Source organism: Schistocerca serialis, chromosome 6, assembly GCF_023864345.2.
Source record: "Schistocerca serialis cubense isolate TAMUIC-IGC-003099 chromosome 6, iqSchSeri2.2, whole genome shotgun sequence".
Lineage (NCBI taxonomy): Eukaryota > Metazoa > Arthropoda > Insecta > Orthoptera > Acrididae > Schistocerca > Schistocerca serialis.
In genome coordinates this window covers 255163799-255176486 of record NC_064643.1, presented here as the reverse complement: position 1 = coordinate 255176486, position 12688 = coordinate 255163799, and the positions used below count along the sequence as shown (strand labels likewise).

The 12688-nt window shown below is 40.4% G+C and overlaps 1 protein-coding gene across 1 annotated transcript in view; it reads left to right on the top strand.

The window, feature by feature from the left end:
- LOC126484031 (uncharacterized) overlaps positions 1 to 12688 on the top strand; it is a 200576-nt gene that overhangs the window by 134227 nt on the left and 53661 nt on the right. The gene's annotated exons all lie outside the window — the stretch shown is intronic.

Here is a 12688-nt window from a genome sequence, read left to right as displayed (position 1 = left end):
TTGGAATAGCACCAGACCTCGAGTTTGCTGTCGTAACTGAACTAGAAAGTGTACAACAACACAGAAACTCTCAGCTCGATCAAATAGACTGGAGGTACATGTGTGAAAATCTGTCATACATGGAGCGTCAAATCACCACAGACCACAGCCCACATTACGTGGACATCAATGTGTTCTCCAACAAAGACGTCAACACTAGCAGCAATAGCACTCATCTTATCGCCTCGAGTGTAACAGTGTTCAGTGGTACAGCACTGAAACTACTGGTTTGTCACGCTACACATAGCGTATGTTTAAAAAACAGATGTACAAAGTATATATGATGCCATGTATTACACATCAGAGAGAGACTATGCCAATTACCTGATAGTGTTAAAAAGTCTACAGTAGCCTAATGAAATACATAATGTGACATAAAGTTCGTGTGGGTGTTGAATTTCCTGACTGTTTAGCTGCATGTGAGCATTATCACATACACACAGAATTTAGCATGTACAAAGTCAGTTATATGCTAAATATCGCAATATGGCAAATGGTTGTGATGAAAGAACATTGCCCAGTTAGTAAGTGGTTTGTATATATGAGAGTACTAAAATTAATATTTTTTTAAAAAATTACACTGTACATTTAATTTAAAATCTCGAATATTACTATATTATTTCCATGCACATTTAAATACGAGACATAACTCTACACTATCATTATTGTTATTATTACAGCTCGAGAGAACAAACTAATCTTTGGACAAGTGCTGCTTAACCTGCGAGTTACACCTGTAGCGTCAATATGCCAGCTGTGTGTATCTTTTTACTGCTATAGAACAATTAAATCACAACAATAGTGCACATGTGTGTATTATACTCTAAATATTACTGATTATTGGTATGTAATATAGAACATTTTTAGTTTTTGATGTAGGATTGCATTTATTCATTTGTGGTCATGGATTTATAGCGACGTTTACCCATTACGACAAGCAACATTTTTTTAAAAAAACACGTAGTGCTACTCTACACACAAAGACACCTAAGTGGGGAGGAATCTCTAACGTATGACCACTTCCCATTGCTATTTACAGTAAATGGCAATATTCTGTATTATGCTGTTGTATACAGATTTCAAACAGTGTGTTTAAAGTGCTTTGTAAGCTTTGCTTGTACATGTGTAACAGCTTGTTCTTTTTCCAGTATCAGTTTGTATTCCTCCAGCGCAGAAACTGTTTTCGCCATATACTTTAGTTTTCATTTTTTTCCTCTTCAGTCTATTCAAAAATGGTTCAAATGGCTCTGAGCACTATGCGACTTAACTTCTGAGGTTATCAGTCGCCTAGAACTTAGAACTAACTAAACCTAACCAACCTAAGGACATCACACACATCCATGCCCAAGGCAGGATTCGAACCTGCGACCGTAGCGATCGCTCGGTTCCAGACTGTAGCGCCTAGAAGTGCACGGCCACTCCGGCCGGCTCAGTCTATTCCATTCCCAGTTTTCTTTCGCATGTGCATAACATAGTACTGTCGTTTTTGACTTCCAGCGTCATTATAAATGTTTATAAAGAAGCACAGTCATTGTAGCTCAGTCAGAAAGGTAAAGGCAGAGGCATATACCAAGTGGAGTATTATACTCCAACTGGCTACAGTTAATGAATGCACATTTTTGGTAAGGATTTTAAGGATGAAAACACATATAACACATTGAGAAAAATTATTTTATTTATTCCCCTGCTACAACACTCATAGCACGGTTTAAAATAAATATCTGAAAAATGGAGCAATGATAATGAGCTATTTCCAAAAAAAAAAAAAAAATCACATTGTTATTTAACAATAGTGACTCCGTATTCACAGTTAATAAAATCAAAAATGCGTATTAACACACAGTATAAAAATAGCATAAAAATGCGAATGACATCCTCTATCACACACAGTCAATTTACGAAATGCAGCAAACTGCCACTACAAAGCGTAGAATTTCCACTTTATTCATGTACACAAATATTACTTGATACAAATGAAAATAAATCTAATAATGCAGCTAAACATTTCATTTGCCAAAACTATTACCGAGTGAGGTGGCGCAGATGTTAGCACACTGGATTCGCATTCGAGAGGATGACGGTTCAAACCCAGGTCCGGCTATCCTGATTTAAGTTTTCCGTGATTTCCCTAAATAGCTTGAGGAAAATTCCTGAATTCAAAGTTCCTTTGAAAGGGCACAGCCAACTTCCTTCTTCATCCTTCCCTAATCCGATGGTACCGATGACCTCGCTGTTTGGTCCCTCCCCAAAATCAACCAACCGACCAATCAAAACTAATAGTCGATACGTCAAAAATGGTCCTGCTCTAGCTGAAACGGGTTTCCAACTCGCAGCGTACAAGGAATGGGGAGGTACACATTTAACGTAAGCAGCAATATGTCTGCATGGAAGGCATAGCACTCCCATATCTCCCTGAAAGCAAGTTTTACAAAGGCGAGCATTTTCGAAAGCCCTCTCAGTCACACGCTGTTCTGATGCTGCTTTCGGGATAATAACTTTTTCCGCTTTCCGAAGACTGAATGGATGTTTAATACTAGCCGCATTTTTTGCAGTAATTGTTGCATCTTTGCTCTCGCAAATATTTCCTACAAAATCTTTGCCCTTCGGAAGAATCACAAACACACACTTTGGAACCACACAGTATGTTCAGCCCTTGGATTGAGAGGTTCTTCCCAACCTTCAACCCATCAGCACAATGGAAACACACGGTCTGATCATGTTACTGTTATAAAAGAATAAAGTTTCACGTGAATTGTCAACACATTGCTTAATAGCTAACGAGCGGCCATCAAAGTATGCTAGCGTCACTGCTAAAGTTCTGTACTTAGGATGAGCTAACCTAATGTCTCACATATTATGCGTTGAACGGTACAACAGTTTTAGTTCAGCAGATGAATGTAAACAATTTTCCTTACTGTACCAACTGCAAATATTCCACCAAAAAAAAAAAAAAAAAAAAAAAAAACCAATTGGAATTCTGACATTTGATTCATAACAGACTTAATTTCTTAGGTTTATCTCCCCACACATTAGACATCTATGATGTTGGAGGGACCTGTTTTCAAAGCTTCTTATACACACTGAACAGCTAAGATGACTAACACACAATAGTCCACTTGATCACGATATCACCTCTGGTTAGGCCTTCTGCAGGGTGTGGACAGAAACGGAAACACGTATCGCATGGCTTTTGCATCTTATACCACTATTCCTGCAAAATAGTGGCAAGTTCAGGTAACGGTGATGGAAGTGCCTTAGGACCACGCACCCTTCTCTCCATGGTGGACCACAGAGCTCAGTAGTATTGAGATCTGATGCCTATGGGTGCCAGCTAAGTCGCAACAACTCATCCTAGTAGTCACAAAACCAGTCCTGGGCGATTCGAGCTGTACGAACAGGCGTCCTTTCATTTTCGAACACAGCGTTACCGTTGGGATGGACCTGATCAGCCAAAATGGTCACGTGACCTTTGGCAGAAACATTATCTTGCAGAGTAACCATGGCGCCCTTGAAATACCACGACGTGGCTACCCAAATCATCACTGAACCTCCACCGTATTTTACTCTTCGTATGCGACCTCAGCTAGAAATTGGGAACAGTATGAAACAAAGCTCATCCGACCAGACGCCATTCTTCCATTGTTCCACAATGCAGGTTTGGAGTCATGTTACGGGCATTTGCATCACTGATGGCCGCTTTTGAAATTGCAGCTCACTCTGAAATTCCCTGCTTGTGGAGCTCCCTTAGTGTTGTTTGCTGTTGATAGGGTTTGTGCGAGTGCGACATTCAGTTCTGCAGTGACTTTCGCAGCTGTCGTCCTCTCCTTTTTCATCACTTCTTCAATGACCATCTGTCACGATCACTCAACACACAGTTTCGTTCACTTTGTTACTGAGTGGATGATGATTTTCCAGTTTTCCAGTTCTTGAAACACTAAACGGTTCGGTTACGTTGTTTATTGAAGCGCCTACAGTACGAGCGCCAACAGTTTGCCCACGCGAACAAAGAGGTCTGACATAATGCACTCGCAGCAGCACAGCACACTGTCCTGACCACGGCCGGCCGGTGTGGCTGAGCGGTTCTAGGCATTTCAGTCTGGAACCGCGTGACCGCTACGGTCGCAGGTTCGAATCCTGCCTCGGGTATGGACGTGCGTGATGTCCTTAGGTTAGTTAGGTTTAAGTAGTTCTAAGTTCTAGGGGACTGATGACTTCAGACGTTAAGTCCCATAGTGCTCAGAACCATTTTGTCCTGACCACGACTGTCTCTTGCAACGTATTGAGGACAGATGCCGTTCGTGGTCAAATGCAACAGCGCAACCTACAAAAAAAAAAAAAAAAAAAAGGTTCAAATGGTTCTGAGCACTATGGGACTTAACATCTATGGTCATCACTCCCCTAGAACTTAGAACTACTTGAACCTAACTAACCTAAGGACATCACGTACGTCCATGCCCGAGGCAGGATTCGAACCTAACTAACCTAAGGACATCACACAACACCCAGTCATCACGAGGCAGAGAAAATCCCTGGCCCCACCGGGAATCGAACCCGGGAACCCGGGCGCGGGAAGCAAGAACGCTACCGCACGACCAAGAGCTGCGGACGCGCAACCTACAGCCCTCGCTAACATTTGTATTTATGTGCAAGTATTTATTTCTCGCCATGTTTCCACTTTTTGTACGTCTGCTTAGTAGGTTCCTTCGTCATCCAACCACGATACAGATACTCCAGCCGCATGTTTTAGTTTGTGTTATCGATTACCATATCGTTTACAGATAAGTCTGGCTGTAACATTTCTGTGTAATACATATGTTGGAGCCTAGTCACGCAGGAGTGCATTGTGACACATGCGTATAACAGTTACGTTGGAGTACATGCTGTCGATTTCCATACAATTTACAAATAAGTTCTACACTGCACCAAACGCACGATCGTTAAATGTAGTCATTGTATAGGTTTTAAACCCGCAAACCACGAGCTGAAAGCAGCAAATTTTTTGTCCAAATCAATGAATTTGAGTCTAAGTCAATCAATTACTCTTCAAAATCAGCTAATTTTGTGTCAAAAATCAACGAATTGTGAGTTGAACTCAATACATTTTATGCGGAAAATATCAGATTTGTGTCAGAATCAACGAACTGTGTAATCGAAATTGTCGAATTTTATGCCCAACATCAGTCAATTTTACGCCAGAATTAGCGAATTTTCGGGATAAAATCAGCGAATTTTACGTCAAAATTAATGATATTTGTAGACTTTCAGATAGTCTTCGCAGTGGCGAATAGTCACACTGCTGTTGATAGTCTCCACACAGAAGTCATGGCTTGATCTTAGGTAGTGATACATCTCCATTTTTCTTGGTAATGGTATTGGCAGAGATCGTGAGAGAGTAAAATGGATGTCACCTTGGTTTGGTGCTAGCGGAGCGAGACTTTCGTAAGACTCAGTACGCACAAAGCTTTTTGTATACTCTAAAAGCACATGATGTACATAACAAATGGTATGTTTGAGGAACTATGAAAGTTGTCTTTGGGAGGGAGGGTAAGAGAGTACCCACCCTCTCTCACACTCATAAAACTGCTGTCGCATTTGCGCACAGCACTGTATTCAGTCCGACTAATGCATTGTACTATCCTGTGTGGCTAATGAACTGTACTATCCTCTCTCGTTATCACATCTGTGTACAGCGCTATACTACACCATCTGACTAATGCTTTTTACTGTACTGCCCGCGTGTATCATATTTGGGTACAGCGCCATACTGTACTGTCTGACCAATAGGATATACTGTAGCGTATCTAAGGATGTCACACACGAAGGGCAGTCTTGATCGCCGCATCCGATAGACGTCTTGTGTTTTCTATCTGTGATGTATATATGCAGACTGAAGTGACGAATGAAAATTTATGCCATAGCCGGGATTCAGGCCCGGGTCTCTTTCTGACTAGTCAGATACGGGAACCACTACGTACCCTGGCACAACGGCTTTGCTGAAGTACACGGACTGCCGCAGCACGCCTCTCTCGTCAATCCAAATTACCGTTCACGCTTCAGCCGACTTTGGTATTCCCCCCAGATTCAGGTTCGAGTCTCAGCCTTGGTCCAAACATTCGGCTTATACATATCATGAATGTTTGAGACTTGAAAAGGTCTTTAGAACCTTATAGCTTCATTTGATTATTTCTACCTGTTCCTCACATCTGTATAAGTAGCTTTACGCTTATTGATTCTTTCACGAAACACTTCCATGACCACTTAACAGGGGTGATATCCATTTTACTTTCCCGCAATCTCTTTCAGTCCCATTAACAAGAAAATGGCGATGTGTGCCTACCTAAAATCAAACCTTCTGTGTATGAGGAGACTGCCAAGGAAGCAGCATTCTTTTCATGTGAGGAAGCCACACATCACCATTTTTCTAGATCTGATGAGATCGTGAGAAAGTAAACTGGATGACATCTTGATTGGGCGGTCATGGAGCAACATCTACAAACATAAATGATTTTGACTCAAATTTGCTGATTGTGACACAAAATTAACTGATTTCAACCCACAGTAAGAGTGGTTTAAAACATATGGAATAACTTCATTTAACGATCGTTCATTTGCTAAAGTGTCAAAAACTTATCTGTAAACTATACGGAAATCGATAACACAGACTCCAACACTGCTAGGGGAACCTGAATCACGGTTGGATGCTAAAGAAACTAGCCAAGTAGATGTAGAAGGCATAGTCAGAATCAACGTCATGATCATGTGACGCGAAGTGTCGTAATGGTCTTCGATCTTTATACAGTATATATGAAGCTTTGAGAGCAGAGCTGTCTAACATAGTGGGTGTCTGAGGTGTGAGGAAGTAAACCTGTGAAATTAGTTCTGCGATGAGTCAATTGTTACATGTCTAACTATATTTTTATGACATTTGTAGCTCTTACGGAATGGAAATACGTCTGAATTTACTTTCTGAGCCAGTACCGTTTTGCAGTCAAATGCATGATGTGTGACATATTGGATTAGCTTACCCTAAATACGTAAAACGCTATGACTTGGGCCCTAACTTGGCTTGAGTTTATCCCAAATCTCCCTCCCCTAAAGAGATTGGTAGTTCTCGAACGAACGGGTGCAAAGGAACGGTTCACCAAGATGAACGAAAGGACCGAGGAACGAATTCCAAGGAACGATCGGTTCATAGTTCACTTCGGTCGCGGCGGTCTACTTATAGTTCCCGGTAACGAGGAACGATCGGTTCATACTTCACTTCGGTCGCGGCGGTCACTTCGGCAGTTCTCGTTCCAGCCTCGGTCGCGTGCTCGTCTGTCTCGGTCTCCCTCGGCCGCACTCGTCGTTCTTCGCCACCTGTCTCAGTTCCACTGCCGACTGCTCCTAGTTAGCTCAGTATCCAGTTGTTCCTTTCGCTCACTGCGCTCGCCTATTTTACAAGTGTTCCAAACTGTTTTTGCACTTGTATTTTATAGTTACGTAAATTACATAGAAATTACGTTGTATGTAATAAGTACGTCTTTTCAGGCAATAAAAGGGCATATCAGCTCACTTTATTATATCGATGAACAGCAGAAGACATACTTATAACAAGCCAAGATATTTTGTAATTCATATATTTTTTGGTTTCATCGACTTGATTTAGCAGCTAACTTTAAATAATTTGCTTAATTTTTAGTGTAAGAAAATTCATATAAAACGATTTTCATGTATCTTTCATATACAAAACATTACATTTAGGAAGGCACTAATTATTTTGAAGTTTGGTTGTTTCCAATTTGCATTACTGCTAGTTTGGTTTCTTTGAAAAAAAAGAGGGTTGTGGGTCATTTTGGCTCAGTAGGAAAAGCGGTGCCTCTCCATTTGAAAGCTCCTTCTGAACAAACGTTTTTGAGATAATGCGTAAATACAATTTTATGGCAATAGATAGATTGCCATAAAATCGTATTTACTCATTATCTCAAAAACGTTTGTTCAGAAGGAGCTTTCAAACCAAAAACTTTATTACTGCGAACTTAATTATTATTATTATTGCTGCATTAATTTTAATAATGCAACATAAAACCTAATTTTTACTAAGCGTGTGACGCAAGTATGAGAAATCCACATTTTATTTTATGCTTCCATAAAGTCTCTACTTCGCCTACGAACTCAGAGACAACGTGAAGTATATATAGGGTGTAAACAATTATTGTTTACAACGTATCATAGCTATGTAGTGGAAGTCGAAACCAAGAATTTTATACAAGACACTTGTGGTCTATTAAGTTGGGAAACAGCCACCAACAGGTTTACAAGACTACATGAGCTATATCCCATGTGCGTCGCGTGAGATTTTCATGTTCTCTTCTCCAGCTCTCTACACATCGTCATCGATTGTTTCGCTATTGTTGCTTGCATTAGCTTGTTATTTCTTCACTGCCTAATTATTACATGTTTGTCTGTTTGTTGTATCTGCTCGTAACGGGCAACACATCGTCCATAATTGGCGAGCAGTCTGTACTCGGGGCCGTTTTTCAGTGCGCCACCCTATATTATTTCCCTGCGATCAGCCACACAAGGCTACAGTTGGCTAAACGAGAGGTTCTGCAGAATCACAGAAATTACTTCTAAAAGTGTGTAAGAATTTTGTAATGAATAAAATATACTCCAGGGGGGAGGCAAGTGCCCCCTCTTGGCGCCCTCCATCCTTCAGTCACCTACACTACTAGTTTTCAGTTTTTCATAAGAACCATATACCAAGCACAAATGAACGGTGAACGAGTAAAAACGAACGGCTCCCAAAAAAGAACGATCAGCAGTGAACTAGTTCCCAAGGATGACGGAGTTTGCCCATCTCTACTCCCCTAACACAAATTCCCAGGCGACTGCAAAAAAGTGCACGTAACTCCTGTGCACAAGAAAGGTAATAGAATGGCCAACGAAATTTCAGACCACTATCCTTAACATCGATTTGTTGCAGAATTCCGTAACATACTCTGAGTTCGAATATAGTAAATGTCCTTGAGAGGGAAAAGCTTCAGTCTGCAAATCACTACAGAGCTAGAAAGCACCACGCGTGCAAAACTGAGCTTTCCCTTTTCTCACATGATATTTTGTGAAACATGGATGGAGTGCAACAGGCAGATTCCACATCCTTAGATTTCCGGAAAACATTTGACACAGTGCCCCACTACAGACTGTTAACGAAGGCACGAGCATACGGAGTAAGTTCCCAGATATGTGAGTGGCTCACAGATCTCCTAAGTAAAAAAAAAAAAAAAAAACAGTATACTGTTCTCAGTGGCGAGAGTTCATCAGAGATGAACAGGAGAAGAAATGACAAATAGTGGTACGACGGTGTCCTGGGCCATGTCCCACATGGTGGCTTGCGAAGTACGTTTGCAGAACATATAGGTGTACATATTAATCTTCAATCACATCTTCTGAAAGCTGAAAAATTTGTTATCCCGAAAGCAGCATCAGAACAGCATGTGACAGAGGGCTTTCGACACTGTCCAAAAACTGCTTCCAGGAGGAGGTGGGGGTGCTGTTCCTTCTATGCAGACATATTGCTTCTTGCATCAAATGTGCATCTCCCATTGCTTGAAACCTGTTTCATAAACAGAGGGAGCATTTATGAAGTAATAAATTCAATATGGCAAATAGTTTTGACTTTTCATTCGTAGTAAGCAATATTAGTGTAGATGAACAGAGAGAGAACACTGCGTTTTATAACAGCAATTTGCTGTACTACTTAAACTGAGATGGAGGATGTCATACATATTTTCGTACTATTTTTACTGTTACTGTGAAAAATAAGTCACTTTTGTTAAAAAAAACGTAATTTTCTCTTGTTAGATCAATGCCCATCATCAGTTATCAGATAACTGTTTTCAACTGTGCGGTGAGGGTTGTAGAGGTGGCAGAAGAGAAACAATTTTTCCTCAGTATATTATATGTGCCCTCTTTTCTTTCTTAAAGTCCTTATCAAAAATGCACATCATTAAACTTAGCCAGCTATGGTATGATAGTATCGGGACTACCCTATTTCGTAGAAGCCTCTCCATTTACCTTACTGGCTGAGCTACGGAACATTCAAATCACTTTAGAAGTAAAAAAAAAAAAAATAAAAAAAGACGATTGCCTTATGTGTATCCAAATGAAAACTGGGAAAGGAATAGAAGCAGCTTAAAAAATGAAAACTGTAATATACGGCTAAAACAGTTTCCACAATGGAGGAATATAAAATGATACTGGAATTGTTGAAGTGCTAATAATGCATTCTATGGATAAATCTGGAAACAGTAGGGGTGCTACCGCCAGAAAGGCACTATGCTGCTGGCTGTTGGTGAGTTCGGTTCGCAGTTCTTAAGCGAAAACTTGCTAAGCTGTGTTAAAAAAAAAAAAAACCAGTCGTACATATTGCTTCTACTATCAGGTAATTATGATTATAGATCTCTGATTGCATACAAAGAAATTCAGTCCTGCATTCAAAAATAAAAGTTGTGTGTGTTATTTTAAAAACTACATTATATTTTGAGTATAAAACACAAATGTAACGCTATTGTTGTAACTTGACTGTTCTACAGCTTGGAGTTAGTAGCTCTACCACTCGTGAACAGCAATATCGCTTAGACAGCAAGGTGAACTGGAGAGTTAATATGCATACAGTCCCACCTCTAAAACCCAACTTCTGTTTACTGCTAATGATAGCCCACGTGAGTCTGAAGTGGTGTACAGGGCTACCACGTTGAAACCAGTACGTGTCTTGTTTGTCTGTTGTTGATGACGGAAACGACCCCTCAAGGTGTTTCCGTTTCACCTGGATGATTCTTTGGGTGCTATCGCCAGAAAGGCACTATGCTGCTGGCTGTTGGTGAGTTCGGTTCGCAGTTCTTAAGCGAAAACTTGCTAGGTTGTATTACATTAAAAACAGAATGCTTCTCCAACGTTAGAGGTATCGATTTACTCTATAATTAGGTTTGCTCTGTTTCTTTGGAACTTTCTGGTGTGAAATCTTCGCCACTGAGTGATGATTAGGCCGAGTTAGAGCGATCTTTACCTTGTGTGAATGTGAGAGTAATTATGTCTTCGTGTGCGTGTCTTTCTTTCCATTCTAGTTTATGTGTCTCTCAGCTTTATGTGTGATTAGATGTACCGATTTCCGCATGTGCTTTGTTCCTCGTATTTCCACATGTTCTTCGTTCCGTGAGCCCTCAGTTCGAATTTCGTTATTTCAATGTGTGATCTTAATCAGATTAAATGATCAGCTACTTGAGCTCCTAAATTTACATAATGTGGGATTTTAGTAACCTCTTTTGTTTGTGCGGTCCACGTGCTGCATGAATCAGTGCGACCTTCAGCTTTCCTGATCTCATTGATCTGTTCGCAGTTTCCTCATGATTTAGTCTAACTGTCTCAGTTGTGTGTTGGTTTCTCTTGAATTTCGTGATTTTTATCTCTTTCAACAAGGTGTCGCTCAGTGAGTAATTTATTCACCCACGTGTTCTTTCCCTTTCGTGTCTGTACTGAAGAGCCCAATTTCCGTAGCGTATACATGTTTCAGTTGTTCATTGGGTCTAAATCTCTTTACCGGAATTGTATTCTTATGGTGATGGTTAATTTCTTTCATTACTTTGTCTTCATGTCTGAGTCCAGTTTCAGTGCATGACTCTATTCGATCCTCTTTCTCTCCGTTCACTTCTCGTATAACTGGTCACTATGAACGAAGTTGTACTATTTCAACGTGTCCTGATGGGTTGTTAACGCTCATGCACCAACCAACATTTCGATTAGGATGTTCCCCTTTTTCTTATTTATCCTATCTCAATTTAAAAACATGTGTTTCCAGTAAAACTTAATAATTCGTGTACTGCAGTATTCTTTCCAACTTACCACACCATCACCTTCATCGTAAACTACAGTTGGGCAAATGACTGCTTCTTCAGGATATTACAGTGTTGTTTTTCCGAGCTCCATAAAGGGGACAGTGATAGGAATGAAACGTAATTTCAAAATGGTTCAAATGGCTCTGAGCACTACGGGACTTAACATGTGAGGTCATCAGTCCCCTATAACTTAGAACTACTTAAACCTAACTAACCTAAGGACATCACACACATCCATGCCCGAGGCAGGATTCGAACCTGCGACCGTAGCGGTCGCGCGGTTCCACACTGAAGCGCCTAGAACCGCTCGGCCGCCCCGGCCGGCTGAAACGTAATTTGAGAAAGAGCTCTCATCACTGAAGTGCGTAGCCCACACTTTATTAATTTATTGCTTATTTTATTATGTGTTTACATGTTCAGATTTTGCATAGTTTGATTGAGTTATATTAAACCATATAAATTCCAATTATCCAATCATAAGAAACTTTCCAGTTCAGTCTGACCTTTAATGTATGAAGAAGGGCTTGGGCTGGTGGCAGCCCTGTAATTTTATAAAATTTCATACATCACACGATTGGGTTGAACACAAAAAATGCATGTCCACTTACATTAGTACCAGTAGACGGGTATGTTACAATGTCTGATGGTGGTCATTCTAAAACATGTTTTTCTAGAAACATAAAACCAGTTAGCTATCTTGCAGTTTTTGAATTTCGTGCCGTTTAAAACTTGGAATAACTATTTTTGATTATTGAGAGTGTAATGTACCATAATAC